Source organism: Ochotona princeps, chromosome 23, assembly GCF_030435755.1.
Source record: "Ochotona princeps isolate mOchPri1 chromosome 23, mOchPri1.hap1, whole genome shotgun sequence".
Classification (NCBI taxonomy): domain Eukaryota; kingdom Metazoa; phylum Chordata; class Mammalia; order Lagomorpha; family Ochotonidae; genus Ochotona; species Ochotona princeps.
The window spans coordinates 19,371,993-19,388,891 of NC_080854.1; the positions used below are offsets into that span (position 1 = coordinate 19,371,993).

The 16,899-nt window shown below is 38.3% G+C and overlaps 1 long non-coding RNA gene and 1 pseudogene across 1 annotated transcript in view; both read left to right on the forward strand.

Annotated features, from left to right (window-relative positions):
* The window catches only part of LOC131483100 (uncharacterized), a 402,453-nt gene that overhangs the window by 250,382 nt on the left and 135,172 nt on the right, over positions 1–16,899 (forward strand). The window lies entirely within an intron of this gene.
* Positions 5,121–5,252, forward strand: LOC118758228 (U4 spliceosomal RNA; annotated as a pseudogene).

A 16,899-nucleotide genomic window follows, 5' to 3' on the forward strand; every position in this document is an offset into this window, starting at 1 on the left:
GAAAGGCAGCAAAAGATTTCCAAATAAGGAGCTCTAGTATGGAAATTTAGAAGGTGCTAGAAGGCCTAGAGGAAGAAAAGAGGAAAACTAGAAGTCATATGAAGAATGAGAACACTGAGAATAAGACACACCTCATACCCCTAGGCTGTTGCTTTGCTGGGAAAATTGAGACCACAGATGTTGCTACACCGGCATGGACTTTAGGAGTGTATCATCACCCTACACCACTGGGCAGAAGCTGCTGGAATTTCTGTAGAGGCTACTCCAGAGGCTCCCTTGTATGTTACTGGCAGTGCCTTTATTCAGCTGGACCTACACAGCAAGCCAGGCAGTAAAGGGCCTGGGAAGAGCAGTTCCAATCCTTCGGTCCAGCTGTACTGATCAGAGTGTGGAAGAGGAGGCAAACCACAATCCCTGCCTTGGCATAAAACGGCAAAACCAGAACAATGTGAGAGCAAAATCCCAGCCAGTAATGAGTTCTAAGGAATACCTCAGGGACGCAACACTTTTAAAGTTTGTTTAAATGTCTGGCTAAAGGCATTTCAGTCAATGATCTATTTCAGGGCTTCTAATTTTTTTTTTCTGGCAGATCTGCATAGATATTCCAGGCTTAAGAACCATTCAGCTTCTGTATTGGCTACTTTCCTTCCTTTTGTACGATATGAGCCTTAGAGAATATAAAAATGAATGAATACAATTGTATTCCAATATAATTTATCTCACTAATACATGTGCTTGGCCCACAGGCCGTACTTTATAGGTATATTAAATCTATACCCATCACCTAAGGAAGCCATGAACATTTTTAAAAAATATTGTTAGCAGAATTTAAATTTTATATTAATTTTTATTTAATTAATTGCATTTTACTGTTAATCTTTGAAGAATGAATGCTTCATAACTACAAAAAATTAACCTGTTTATGTCCAGTTTTAATTTGCTGATGATTCTGCAACACTTAGACATTTAATTCTGTTATTTTGCTGAAAAAGAAATGTTTAAAAATTTAGAGATGTTTACTAAAAAAAAATTTTGTCTCATATCCCTTTGAAAAAAATAGCTGAGAATTAATTATAGAAAATGGAGACCAGTTAACAGGATTCCAAATATGTCTGGGTGAAAGAAATAGCTTAGTTTATAACAGTCCTCAGTGGTAATCAGTGCTCTATATGAAAAGTCCAGAGGTGTAAGAATATAATTAAAAAATTTATGTACAAATCAAGACTGGAAATCTGACCCAAACTTGCCTTAAAATTTATGAAAAAAAATTCTGGAATGTTTCTAACAATAATTTATTACTGCAACATGACATGGATATCAAGAAAAATGCTTTAGATGAATACTTAATGTCATTGTGGATATTTTCTCAGATTTGTCCTATATCATAAATTCTGTTAATACAAGCAAAAGCAGGGCTACTGTTCAATTCTTAAATCCACATACAGTGTCTTCTTAGAGCCTTTTTTTTTTTTAAAGATTTTATTGTTATTGGAAAGGCGGATATACAGAGAGGAGGAGAGACAGAGAGGAAGATCTTCCATCCGATGTTTCACTCCCCAAGTGAGCCGCAACGGGCCGGTATGCGCCGATCCGATGCCGGGACCAGGAACCTCTTCCGGATCTCCCACGCGGGTGCAGGGTCCCAAAGCATTGGGCTGTCCTCGACTGCTTTCCCAGGCCACAAGCAGGGAGCTGGATGGGAAGCAGGACTGCCGGGATTAGAACCGGCGCCCAAATGGGATCCCGGGGCTTTCAAGACGAGGACTTTAGCTGCTAGGACACGCCGCCGGGCCCAGAGCCTTTTTAATTTTGGCTATGTCTGACAAAGTCTGGGTGTAAAAGTACAATAGGTTTTGTTAAAAAGTATTTGTTTTCTCTTTTGTGTTGAATGTTTGGCTGTTCCTTAGTCCTTTGACTCTTCAGCATATAAATGTATGTCATCATTAATAGAAACTGAGCATACTATGGGTACGGATTTATGAGGTATATATTGTCTTAGAAGAAAGACTAAGTCTTCATAATTTTGCAAGCTCAAATAGGTTTGTTTTAGCAGAAATTAAATACTAGATAGTGCCTAATGTATGTATTTTCATTGAATATTTAGCAAAGCATTAAATAGTATTTGTTCTATACCTGCTACATTCATTTTTGTCTGTTATATTTGTTGTAAAGGCTTAAAGCTTTTTGTTTCTTCCATATTTTGTATTTTGCATTTTCTCAACTTATTTGAACAGTTTCCACTGGATGTTTCCATATGTAAGATAATAGGGGAGAGTTTGCTTATATCGTAAAAATGGGGTCTACAGAAAAAAATTCAGATACTTCCATGGAAACATGAAATTATTCAGTGTATGTATGTCAGATCTTGCCAAATTACTCTACATACTAATACACACACACACACACACACACACACACACACACACACTGTTGTTTTTGGTTGAATCAGTACTGCCTTTTTCAAGTGAATAAAAAGGTTCAAGTTTTTCAAGCTAGAGAAGGAATATAAGTAGAATTTATTGTTGAGTATTTGACCCTTCCTATTTCCTTAGAAGTGATTAATTGACAAGAAACTTTTGAATAAAGGAAAACTGCTTGAGGCTGTAGCCCAATAACAAGGGAAAGATTGAGTGAATGTCTTGTAATGATTTAAATTTCACTGTAAGGTTCAGTGAGTCCCAGAGCAGAGCTCATGATTAATTCATATGATAAATCACAGGTAGGTGGAAAAAAATTTCCACACTTCATGCACTGAATGTTGCTTAGATAACAAAAACACACTTGCATCTGTGTAGTTCTACTGCGTTGAATGGAGAACATTCATAGAGCCAAGGTCATTTCCTCTTGACTGGAATATCATTCCTGTAAAAGCCAAGTATGGCTGAAGGGTAGAGAACCCACTTCCCCAAAGGGAAGAGGAATTGTCCTTCTTGCAATGATGATCAGACTGTGACAAAATATACAGTCTGATCAATATGGCATTTCTCTATTATCAGTCACATACTAATTGGGAAAAACAAGAACAATCGTATGTGCTTATGATGTTCAGTGCCGCCCTGTGGGGGCCAAGGCAGTGGCTCTGCTTTGTGAGGTCTTTAACACCTCGCCATCACAACTTCCAGAAAACCCAGTGACTGGGACAGGAAGAGATGCCTAAGCCAGGCAATTAAAGCTGATGTTCCTGGAAATACTTTACTTAAGGATTTACTCAGAGTTACTAATCTACTTAGTATTAAGAGGTCAAGTTTGACACAAAGGCTGCTAAATTGCTGATGATTTTTATTGGCTTACCATGTCATATTTGTGAATTTTTGTGTGGTACAGTGTGCTATTTTAGCATGTATATAGAGTATAAAGTCATCAGACAACTCACTTTTCAGATTTCTTATCTTGCCTTTGTGTACTTTGTGTATTGAGTTTATCAGCTCCTCTTCCAGTTCTCTGTACAGTATACAGTACATTTTTGTGAACCAGAGTTGTCCAACTGTGCTACAGAAAACAACAGTTTGTTCTGTTTGTGCCTTTTTTATTTTGGAAGACGTATCTATCATATTTATAGCAGCACTGTTTTCTCTCATTTGTTTGTGGGTTGTTTCCCAGCATTTGCTTATTTATTGGAAATGCAGAAATACAGAGAAATCCAGAGACAGAAAAAGAGAGAAAAATGTCTCCCCTCTAGTGGTTCACTCCCCAGGTGACTGTCATGAAGCTAGAAGCCCAGCTCTACTGAGTCCTACCAGATTTCGCACGTGGGTGACGGGGTCCAAGCAGTTGGGTCATCAACGCTGCTTTCTGAGGCACATTAGTAGGCACTCAAACCTGTATGGGATGCTGGTGTTGCCAGAAATGGTTAAACCCACTGAATAACCACACTGGCCTCATCTGACTATGTTTTAGTACTTGTACAGTCTTCCTCCAACTTCCTGGCATCCTTTCCAGCCTCAAGTAATCACTATTCTGAGTTCAAATCAACTTTTTTCCTTTGTTTTGTTTTGTTAACTTTTTGATACCAGGCAAAACATGTTGTATTTGTTTTTTTGTGTCTTATTTATCTCAAAGCAATGACCTTCAGTTCTGACATTTTTGCTACAAATATCAGGATTTCATTCTTTCATGATTGAATAATACTCCTTTCTACATGTATATATTCTGTATTTTCTTTATCAATTCATTTGTCACCTCATAGTTTTTTGTTGCTAAGCACTTATTTCCAAACTAAGCAATTTTAAAACTTGTGGTTTGATATTCATTTCTTTTAATTTTTCCTAAGCAAATTAAATATGAAATTGTCTTCTTCAATAGGATTAAAGGTCCCTGTTTTGTGATGTCACAAGATGAATAAAGCTTTCTGTAACTATGTCCTTAAAAAATGATGATGTAGTTATCTTCCCTGACCTTTTTGCTATATTGACTCTATTCTATAAACTTAGGCCACTGTAAGTTTCTATTTAAAATTGTCAGTTCTGCCAGTGCTATAAGTAAAAATAAATAATCATCTACACTCTAGCATCCATTATACTAAGGAATATTTCTAAGACAAACATAAAGAACTGATCAACCCCTATGTCTTGAGCTATTAAATATCTCTGAACTTCTGTCACATTGATATTCTGGACAATGAAAGATCCTCTACCTGCTGGCTTAATACAGATTTCCTTAGTAGCTTTACACACTAACAACCTTTAACAGCTGTTTGCCTTCCTGCAGCATAGTAAGTTGCTATCACAAAATGGTTTTCTATCTTATAAATCCACCAAGCTGTTTTTTTAGGGTCTCTGATAGAACTCAATAGCATCAGCTGCAGGCAGAATTTGGAATGGAGCTTGCATGGATGAATTCATGCTGACCAGAGAATTACTTAACAGTACGTTATAATGTTAAATGATAGAGTCCAGGGACATTTCACTGTAACATATGGATATGCATGTTGAAAGGACTTTCCATTGCCTTTCCGCTATACCTATCATGTTCCATTACTTAGTTTTGTCTAAAGATGTCCTATTTTCCTAACTCCTTAATTCCCAAATCTCTTTCTGAATGGTGAGATAGATTAAGTTTGTTAGTATTTTTCTCCTTTCCTTATATGCTTATATTAATTCTTTTTTTAGAATTTGCATATAAGCTTTGCGCAGTGGCAGTATCGTAGCCAATAAGGTTTATCCGAGGCGCGATTATTGCTAAAAGAATTTGCATATAGTGGTTTTTTTTAATAATTACTTTATGTCCGGGAATCTATTAGTTCATTCTATAGATGCCTTCATGACCCTCAGGCAAAAGCACCTACTTAGAGCTGGGAACTCAATCCTGGTCTGCTATGTGGTTGTCTGGGACATAACTATTTAAGTCACTACCGCTGCCTTCAATGGTGAACTTTAGCAGGAACTCACAAAAAGAACTCACAAAAAGAACTCACAAAAAGAACTCAGTGACTGATAGCCCTCATTCACTGTTCCTGTTGTCTCATTATAAATTTTGTTCTTCCAGGAATGAAAAGATGACTCATTTACTTAGTAGTGACTGTGACTGAAGGCTTTCATTTATTTTTCATGCAAATTAAGCTAACCTTTTGTGAGGTCCAAGTATGTGACAGGTCAAGTAGTTCACAGACATGGATATATACTACATCTGCTTTTAAACCAAAGTACCACCCATACATATTAATCCTAAATGTAAATGTCTTGAGCTCAATCAAACGTCATAGATTAGTAGACTGGATTAAAAAACAAACCCATCTATCTGATGTCTAGAAGAGACAAATTTCAACAATAAAAATCAGCAGAAATACCAGGAGCCTATGGAACTATATTATAAAATGATAATAATAATAATAAAAATAATAAAATAAAAAAATTAAACAAAAAGGCAATTTACTTTAGATATGGTGCAGATATTCTGTCGTCATGAAGCTGGGTAAAGGTGGAGATAGGCAAGTGTGTAATGAGTGTGCAAGTGTTGCTGGAAGATGGAAAACCTGCCCTTGTTTTGCCCTAGGTTAATTTCTTGTATTTAGGGTCTGACCTGTTATTGCCTTCTCAAGTAGTTAAATCTTGCCTTCCTTGATCTGCTGTCTCCCATGGTTTGTTGCTTTCGTCTAAGCTTGTATCTTTCCAATATTAAAAAGCAGCGTAAAAACCCTTGAACTAGGTGCTTAGACTTTGGCTCTTCTCTCAACACACACACACACACACACACCCCAATTGAGAGTGAGAGTGAGAGAGAGAGAGAGAGAAAGGAGACTCCTTAAGCACCAACACAAAGACCACACTTCAAATTTCAGCATGCATCAGAATTCCCCTGGCATATTTTCTTGCTGAGCCCCAACCAAGAGATTCTGATTCAAAAGTTGCAGTGTAATGGTGATGATGCTGACCAAGGAATCAACATGGTGCAAGTGATACTAAGGCATCTCTACAAAAGAAAAACAAACAAAAATAAAGTTCACTAGACAGACTTTCAGAGAGACAACTGTGTTAGTGCTGCGTTTCCTTTAACATCAGTTATATCTGGCAGTGAGCCGGCAATCTGGCACTTCAAATATATAAAGTTATGACTTGAATCATTTGCTGATTGCTTTGGCATACATACCCCCACCATAGTGTATTTGATGATACAAATATGATGTAAGTCAACTGGAAATTTGGAAGATATACATACATTTAGCATTCTTATGAACATGTTGGAGGCAGACAGCACACCACTGTTAATGTACAGGGAGACATTTACTACTGGAAGAGCTTGTCATTGGTATAAATGAAACTCAAACAGCCCAGAGTTTGTCTGTGGAATTTCTCTTCCTTCTCTACCTTTGTCTTTATTCTGCTCTTCCCTAAATTGGTCTTTGTTCTGGGAAACCCTAATGTGCATTTTCTGTTCAGTGCCACAAACTATGTGTGTAAATACAGGAGAAGTTTGGTTAATATGCTATGTTATATGTGTTATTTACTGTCCCATAATTCATGAAAATTTTCCATCCCAAGAACTGAAAAAAAAAAAAAGAACCAGTTTGGTAGAAAAGATTGAGGGTAGAAGAGAAAGGATGGGCTGGATATCATAGTGAACCTTTCAACGTTGACTCCTACATTGGTCTCATTTTTGTATAAATAAGCCCAGGAATTACACAGCTAGCACACTGTCACTATTTTCTATTCATAAACTTTCCAAATATATTCATGTATTTCTTATCTCCAGGATACAGGGAAAGAGAGTAGTGATGACTATTCTCTCTGCTGGCTAGATGTCCATATTCTCGCCAGTCTGTCCAGCAGTACCAATCAGAGAAACAGAAGGCAGAATTGTGTGAAAGCCCTGGGCAGCTTTGTAAAGGCTTTCAAGCCTGCTTTCTGCTCCTTCATTCAAATTGTAGGGATTTTTTTTTTTTTTTTTGGTCAATTTGTAAGCTCGTAGTACAAAGCTCGTAGAACACTAGATTCATAGCCCACACTCAAATTACAGATGTCAAGCACCAGGCAAGATGCATTGCTGTTTTATTTAAGTAGACGAGCAGACTAAAACAACACTGGATTATACTTACAACTTTCTTGGCTGGTGGAGAACAAAATCGAGAACAATTTTCTTTGGAATACTTGCAAAGATTTTCATTTAATGAACTTTGGGACTGATATAGTGGCACAATGTGTTAAGCTACCACTTAAAATGCTGGCAAACCCATGTCTGAGTGTTGATTTGAGTTCCAGCCATTGTGCATCTAGTCTACCTAATGTACCTGGGAAAGCACCAGAGATGATTCTATATTTGAGCCACTGCCACCTAAGCATGAAATTTTGTTTGGGAAAGCTGTTGTTAATCTGAAATTTCTTCCAGATTTTATACTTGACAATGGTGTGTCTTAATGGAAGATGTTCAGTTAGTGTCTGATTGGATCAGAATTGAGAAACAGTGGCTTGGATTTTATCCACATTACTTGAAAATTTGGACAAAACTGATCATCTGTCTTAAAAAGTCATGTGTCCTTGACCAGTCATCTTCTGATGGAGATAAGGCTACTCAAGATGAATGAAGCTCTTGCACATTGTGGCATCTTCAGGGTTCATTATGTAAAGAGGTTTTTCTCCAGAAGTGATTTGTGTCTCAAAAACAAAACAACAACAACAACAAAAGAATCTTAGCAAGCACAGACAGGATGAACAAACTCATCCAGAGTCATTAGAGAATTTCTCTTCAGTCATTTCACAAACTGTCATGATGCTTTTTCATATTGACCACATAAATTTGTGCTGCAGCTTCCCAAATAACAGTTCAGGTAAATTTAATTTCACATCTACTGGTTTAGAGGCATCTTTGTCCTTTCTTTCCTTAATTCTTTCTCCATCTTTCAATGCTAACTTCTTGAAGTCTCCTAAGAATATTTAATTAGGAAGACAAACCCTGGAGGAGAAGCACCTCACAATTTTAAATATCAGTGGGACTTGAAACCATTACCAGGAATCTTCTGTTCTTGTTTCTAGCTCACAGAAAAATCTGCACTCATGAACAAATGGCTTCTGTATTGGAACATGTCATAGTAGGTATCTTTGACTGCCATCCTAGAACATAAGAGGCCTTGGCTATAGTAACAAATCTCTCATCACTCTATTTTTAAAACTTCTGAAAATTTTCTTTATTTGAAAGGCAGAGAGAGAGAGACAAACCACTCTGTTGATACACCCCCCGCATAGTCACTAAGGCCATGACAGGGATGATCAAAGCCAGAAACCGGGAACTGAATTTGGGTCTCCTATGTATGTGGCAGGAACCTAGTTTTGAATGATCACTGCTGTTCCTCATGGTTTGCCTGTGCTTTTGATGACTTCAAAAGGTCCTTACGAACACCTCTATCTTACAGAGTGCTTCCTGTTTGATGGTTTCTGGGTGCAGATTTAGGTCCCTGATCCATTTAGAACTGATTTATTTGTAAGGTGTGAGGTTGGGTCTTGTTTCTGTTCCTGCAACAGGTAAGCCCATAAGATATAAGTAAAGTTGTTAGGTGAAGCTTCCAGAGAAATTTCTTTTTTCTTTTTTTTTTTTATTAAGATTTATTCATTTTTTTATTACAGCCAGAGATACACAGAGGAGGAGAGACAGAGAGGAAGATCTTCCGTCTGATGATTCACTCCCCAAGTGAGCCGCAACGGGCCGATGCGCGCCGATCCGAAGCCGGGAACCAGGAACCTCTTCCGGGTCTCCCACGCAGGTGCAGGGTCCCAAAGCATTGGGCCATCCTCAACTGCTTTCTCAGGCCACAAGCAGGGAGCTGGATGGGAAGTGGAGCTGCCGAGATTAGAACCGGTGCACATATGGGATCCCGGGGCTTTCAAGGCGAGGACTTTAGCAGCTAGGCCACGCCGCCGGGCCCAGAGAAATTTCTTTAGAAGAGGCTGACTGGGCCCAGTACATTAGTCTAGTGGCTAAAGTCCTCACCTGGCACGCACCAGGATCACACACAGGCACTGGTTCTAATCCCAGTGGTCCCACTTCCCATCCAGCTCCCTGCTAGTGGCCTGGGAAAGCAGTCGAGGATGGCTTAAAGCCTTGGGACCCTGTATCCGTGTGGGAGATCCAGCAGAGGTTCTGGGCTACTGGCTTCAAATGGGCTCAGCTCCCGCCATTGCGATGCTTGGGGAGTAAATCATCAAAGGTGAGATTTTCCTGTCCATCCTGCTGTCTGTATATTTGACTTTCCAATAAAAATTGAACTCTTAAAAAAAAAAAAAAAGAAGGGGCTGAGTGGACTGGGAAGTGTGCCTCTTTCCCCTTTCCAATGTCTGGTAATATGGAGTATAGATATGATGGCTGGTGCAATAGCAATCATCTTGCATTAAGGCTGTTACAATCAAGACTGGAAGCAGTAATCTAGTTCATGAAGCAAAAACTACAAGGAACTGAGGCCTTAATGATGATGGAACTGTAGAACTAGCAAAGGCCTACCTATCTGTGCCTACCTCTCTTTTGTTTAAAGCAATGTTGAGTTTTCTGTTGTCTGCAGCCAAACCTAAGCCAAATTCCCATGATCTCTGTAGCCAAGACAGGACACTCTCCCCACCTGCGCCAAATGCAGCATGCTCATTAAAATGGATACCTCTACTCTCTTAAAAACAACAACAACAACAACAACAAACAAATCAACCAAAAAGAAAACCCTACGTTTATTTATTTTTCACTTGAAAAGCAGAGTTACAGAGAGGAAGGCGAGCCAGAGAAAAGAGTGAGTTGGGAAGAGAGAGCATTTCTATCTGCTGATTCACTCCCCAAAAGGTCTTAATAGATGGAGCTGAACTGATTCTGAGTCTAGGAACCAAGAACTTCTTCCAGATCTCCCATGTGGGTAGAGGGGCACAAGTACTTGAGCCATCCTCTGTTTTCTTCCCTGGCCATTAGCCAGGAGGTAGATAACAGTATAATCACTAAGACTCAAATCAGTGCATATGGGATGCTGGCACTACAGGAAGAGGTTTACCCCAGGGCGCCAGCCCAAGGGTACCACTACTCTTGCTGTTTCCCGGTTGGCAATGTCCTGTGCCCTTTAAAGCCTCCCATCCTTAGAGACCCACTTCCTCCAGTAGGAGTCTTTAGCTACTCCAGGCTTCACTGGCCTCTCTCCACTGAACAGCCAGGCCTTACCACATTGCACAGTTTGCCAGGAGGCCATGCCCCGAGCACTGTCATATCTGCTGACCACTGCAAGTCAGCTCCCAGAGGCCAGGGCCATATCTTGTGCAGCTTGAGTTTTCTCTAATGAGGAATTGCATTTTCTTTTTCTTGTGTTAAAGCATGTTGAATGCGCACCTACTATTTGCAAATACCAAAAGCAAAAAAAAAAAATGGTTCTTTGAGGTAAAACAATATTATTATATTTATCATAACATTTCCTAAAGGATATATATATAAAAGTAACCTTTCATTTACATCGTTAAACCCTTCATTGTGTCATTAATGATTGTCATATAACCAAAAAAATGGCTTGCTTCTTTGTGTAATAAAAATTCTTAACTGTTCACTGTTGTTTTACGCAGATGTGAGGCAAGTGTGTATTTTAAGATGGACTCATTTAGCAGCGGGTCACCCTGTCCCCTACACATTCCAGCCTCTCGTACCAGTTGACAGACTGGAAGCATCAATTGGATGAGGCTGTCCTGGAGTCGTTTTGTTTTCTTGGTTGATTCTGCCCAAAGTGGTCATAGTTAAAATACAGAATATTTTCTGGCATTCAAATAAAATATCCAAAAAGTAACAGCTATGTAATATTGCCAGTCATCAAACAAACAGTTGCTTTTACTTCACAAAAGACCTACTTTAAGTGTAATTAGTAACTGTTATTATTTCTTTATCCAAATTATGCTTTCAGATTTTGAATTTGCCTCCTTCAAAGGGCTTTCAAAAGCATTTTTTTTATGTGGTTCAAAAGGGAAGAATAACAGCTTGGTAGAATGCAAGTTTCCTGCATTTGTGAGAAAACTGTTTTTGGATCTAGCCTCAGAAATAAAAAATGTAATCTGGTTCCATAAGCATATTACCATGGTATTAATAGTTCTTCCACAATAACTCCACTAAAATCTCATGAATATCTTTTTTTCTTCTAGGGAAAAGAAAACCTTCATTTTGTAAGACTAAGTTGGTTCTCGATACATTTTGTCTTGGAAAATTTTATTTCTTAAACTCATAAGGAAATCTCACTAATCTTATGAAGACTTTTAATAGTTAACAGGTGAAATTCTGATCTTCTTCATCCACATGATTCACTCAAGAATGAACAATTTTTTCTTATGATCTCCAGCTTAATTTATATTTTAATATTTACCACTTCCTCTTATTCTATATCTCCTCTTTCTCTCTTCTCTGTTTCTTTCTGTAACTTCACTGTGCTTTTAAGCAGAAGTTATTATTTTTCTTTATTTCCAGTTATTCAGTGGAAAACTACTCCTCTTTCAGAAACTCTACAACTCTTTCAGGATTGTATCTGTTCAACTTGGGGAGTACATGGTACTGAAGGTGAAAGGCAATGTTCCTGCCACATTTCTACTTCAGTTTTACAAGGTGTTGTTTTTGCTACAACTTCATCCTTCACTTAGAGGCAGGCGAGGTGAAAAGTTAGTCATCCTCTTTTGTAATTAGAACACTTGGAAGTGGAGATTTAAGAATGACTTGGGAACTGCCCTGAAAGGAGAGGATTCAGATATGATTGATAAGCAAAAGATTAATTCAATCAATCAAACAGTAGGGTGTCTGTGAGTGTATTATCCACAACCTGTTCCTAGGTAAGCACTTTTTAAAAAATATTAAATAAAGCTTCACATATTTGTAGGGAACTTTAATTATTTAGATGTGAAAAAACTTACTCTAATTGATCAACACTTATGCTGGCTTCTGTTGTCAGCTAAAACTGTGGCCCTGCAGGATTAGCTACCAAGTCGATAAGACATCAATAAAATTCCCCTGTTTTCCTAGGTTTTCATTTTTGTTTCCTCTGAATCTCTATGTTTGTCATTGGATTGTAAATAGAAAAGTATATTCCCTTAGTGGTTATGTTTGAGTCTTAGGCTATTTTATTTTCTTTTAGTGACCAGAGGTCTCTGTTCATTTGGATGAAGTTACCAAAGAACCAGGATTATTTAATTTTAATTTTTTAAAAAGACTTATTATTATTGGAAAGTCAGATAGATATACAGAGGGGAGAGACACAGAGGAAGATCTTCTGTCTTTTGATTCACTCCCCAAGTGGCCACAATGACTGGAGCTGTACTGATTTGAAGGCAGGAGGCTTCTGGGTCTCCCACACAGGTGCAGGGTCCCAAGGCTTTGGGCCGTCCTTGACTGTTTTCCCAGGCCACAGGAAGGGAGTTGGATGGGAAGTGGAGCATCTGGAATTAGAACCAGTGCCTGTGTGTGATCCTGTGCATTCTAGGTGAGGACCTTAGCCGCTAGGCCATACCACACTGGGCCCAAAGAACAATAATTTTAACAATACTACCTAGTTGATTTCAATGTTATATGTATATTTTTGCAAAAGGAAAAATATGATTTGAAGTTATAAATCCAATTATATCAATAGACTTGATTTCTGCCACAATTTGACATAAAACTTTTATTTCATGGTTAAGTCCCACTCCAGATAATATGATCTCCCTAAACAAATTGAGCAAGAAGATAATTATGATTTGGGGATAGAAACTGTTGTTTGACATCATCTAGTGGTTGGGATTGTGAATCTTGGTATTCAAGTTCTGGCGAACTGGTTTACCAATTGGAAATGAATATAATCTTCTGCTTTAGTTACCTCTTCATAATGTTCCTTTAAATTATCTTCTGGAAATCTATTAAACATTTGCTCCTCTTCCTCTATCTCAGAGTTTCCGTTCTGTGTCCAGGACAACATGTAATCATGCCCTCATTTATAATCACAGTAATGATATGTTTGTTATAAAGAAGAAAGTATAGACTCCATCTTTTGTTTGTTTTACAAAATGTTTGGAAGATTTCAGAGCTTTTTTTTTTTCCTGCCTAAGGCTTACTTTTCTGTATGATTGAATTCATGACTGGCTATAGTACTTGATCTGGACAATGAAATGTGAATTGGATTGGTCTGAGATACTCTGACTAGAAATTGTATGAGTCAATTTGTCTTTGTCACTCTCTTTTCCGTTTAGAAGATCCCAGATAAAAGCTATCATCAATCTGTGCACAAGAAATTGAGTTGCACACAGATGGAGTTGTGTCAGTTAAAATGTATCTGTTCTAAATGGACACATAATATTCATAATGTATAGGGCATAAAATAGTTCAGTTGATGTGTGCTTGCAATGATCAACTTTAAGTGGTATTTCTGTCATCTCAAACTCATCATTTCTGTGAGTTGCGACTTCACACTCCGCTGATTTTTGTGAAACACACAATGAATGATTATATACTCATAATAATCGCTCTGCTGTGCTACAGAATACTAGAACTAAACTGCTCTAAGTCACTGAGATCCTTTCAGTTGTCTTTACTATAGAAAATTGTAAACAAAATGAATCAATACAGCCCCTTAACTTACAACTTACACCTGCGAGGACCCGGTGGCATGGCCTAGCGGCTAAAGTCCTCACCTTGAACGTCCCGGGATCCCATATGGGCACCGGTTCTAATCCTGGCAGCTCCACTTCCCATCCAGCTCCCTGCTTGTGGCCTGGAAAAGCAGTCGAGGATGGCCCAATGCTTTGGGACCCTGCACCCACGTGGGAGACCCAGAAGAGGTTCCCGGTTCCCGGCTTTGGATTGGCGCGCATCGGCCGTTGCGGCTCACTTGGGGAGTGAAACATCGGATGGAAGATCTTCCTCTCTGTCTCTCCTCCTCTGTGTATATCTGGCTGTAATAAAATGAATAAATCTTTTAAAAAAATAAAATAACTGGCTCCCTGCTACCCATCTGGGAGACCTGGATTAAGTTCTAGATTCTTGGCTTTGACCAGGCCCAGTCTGTCTATTGTAGGGATTTGAGGAGGGAACTAAGCAGTTAAGTCTATATATCTATGTCTACTTTTCTGTGTCTTTTTCAAATGAAATTCAAATATATTTTAAAATGTTTAAGTATCTAAAGCTCATTCATACGATAGCATATAGCTTATTTTGATCGTATATATTTAGATATGTAATTATGCTAGCAAAATAATCATGAATGTCAAGAATATCTATAGGAAAGTAAAGTTATAATGAACATGAAAGACTAAATTGGGAAGTCACACACTTCTATTGACAAATAAGCAGGGCACATGTGGAATAAGAGATGTGCCGTGATTTTTGAGTTACCTTTTGAGTAATATGAAGAAGATTTAAGTGTGAAAACTCTTAGTGTCCATGCTCTTTTCTCTTCTCTTGCTCACTGTCCTTTTGAGTCCTAATCAGATACCATTTGGGTGCAATACATCTTCAGACGTGAGCCTAATAAGTTAGTGTTCATACTAAAGTCAGTTCCAGACAAAATTGGATGCTTAGATCAGAGTGTAGCAAATTGTCACTCAAAGATTTTATTAAAGCAGAAAACTTCTCTGCCCTGTTCACTCCTTACTGTTTAGTATTTGCTAGATTGTCTTTGCATGTTTAATATATTCTGAAATTTGAAAATTAGATTCACAGAAGCTATTCATTCAATATTAAATGACCTAATGATCTGGTTTCTCTAATGCTATGTCTCCTACTTTATAATTGCCCAAATCTTCTGAGACACACTTCTGAGTTCTGTGGCTTAATTTCTCATCACATGCCACATATATTGGGGACAGAGAGTTGACAAAATACAGTGTTTGCTTCAATGGTGTGTCCCCATCTTGAACCTTTTTGTTCTCAGATTCTTCTTTTCTCTGCTCTTATGTATAAAACGGATGCCGCCCCTATAGTCTGCAGTTCCCACTCTTCTGCAAGAGCTAGTTCTGGCAGGGATGGGCCAACAGGAACACTGGCTGAAACTTTGGTGACAAACAAGACACCCTTCATCTTCCCATTTCATCTGTGCACTGTTTGCTGTAGGTCTGTATGACCCCAGCTTTACTGGAAGGTCCATGGGTTTCCAGATCCTCCTAAGCGACTCTGGTTCTCACATTGCAACAGTCATATCTTCTCCCTGTGAACTTTCAACCCATGGATATCAGAAGCTTCCTTCTGCTGCTCACTTCTAGGGGACACCCCAGTCTCCTGTAACCCATGTACCTAGTCTCTTGTAACAAGTACCCTCCATTGAGAAGAATTAATTTCTGTTTTCCTGTTTGAAACTTTATGCGGAAATTTCTATAAAGGTTAGTTATCATTTTTTTGTTTGAAATATCATTTATTATAACAAGGGAAAAGTGAAATCTGATAGATTGCTTTTGTTTCTCTTGATTCTAAGTCCATCATCTGCAGTACAAATACTTTTTCTCAGGATTCAAAACTAATTTTTTGGTCTGTGTGGTTATGGTGAAGACAGGGACGAATTACACTTACATGTTTCTAACTGTGTGAAACTGCTCTTTCTGATTAAAGCTGTTATTGCTGCTATGGGAGTGATTATATTTGAGGCAGAGATATCCTCTTTTCCAGGGTGAGGGATAAAGCTATCTAGCAGAGACCAAATGAGGCAGTTGTCTTTGTAGGTGATCCTTGAAAGTCCTTTAAGAGTGTGATTCTGATCAAAGCCTCGGGTCCTGACTGACCACACCTTGGCCATTAGCTCTCCCTCTCTCCACCTGAAGAATAATGACAATTCTAGTTCCAGGCTGAGTACTCCAGATCACATCTCTACTATTAGCCACATCCACAAAAGATTTCATTGTGGTCCTCGAACCTCGTCTTGTAACATTTGCATTCGCTCAAAGATGAGAATGATGCGGGCATCGGCAGGTTTGAAATAAGCTCCTATTTCTGTACACAGTTAACACAGCTCATGTCTGTATATTTCTTCAGAAAGCTGTATGAATTTGTGTCAGACAAGAGTAGTGAAATGGAATGTTGTTTACTTGTCCTTGAAAAAGGGGCCTCTCATGATGTAGTTCCTGTTTGCCACTTAATGAGTTTTGAGAGCTTGAACAAGTTATTTAATATCTCTAATTCTTCATTGTATCATCTGTAATACCTAGTAAGCATCCTTGAAAGTTAAACACAACAATGAACAAAGAACTAAACCTGGTGTCTGCCGGTTTCAGAGTGAACACTCAAGGTGGTGATGATGATAAATGTATGAAAGAGTATAATGAAAAGACTGACCAAAGTGATTATACATGATCTGAAAATTTTTAAATTCTTTGCATAAATGGCACATATTTATAAAATTATTTTAAATATGAGTTCATATATGTTTGTCTTACTTATAGAATGAAGTCCACAGAACACTTAGGTCCCTTCCCATAAAAAGTTTATAGCCAAGTAAGGTCCTGTTTTCCTCTTGTTTACTTA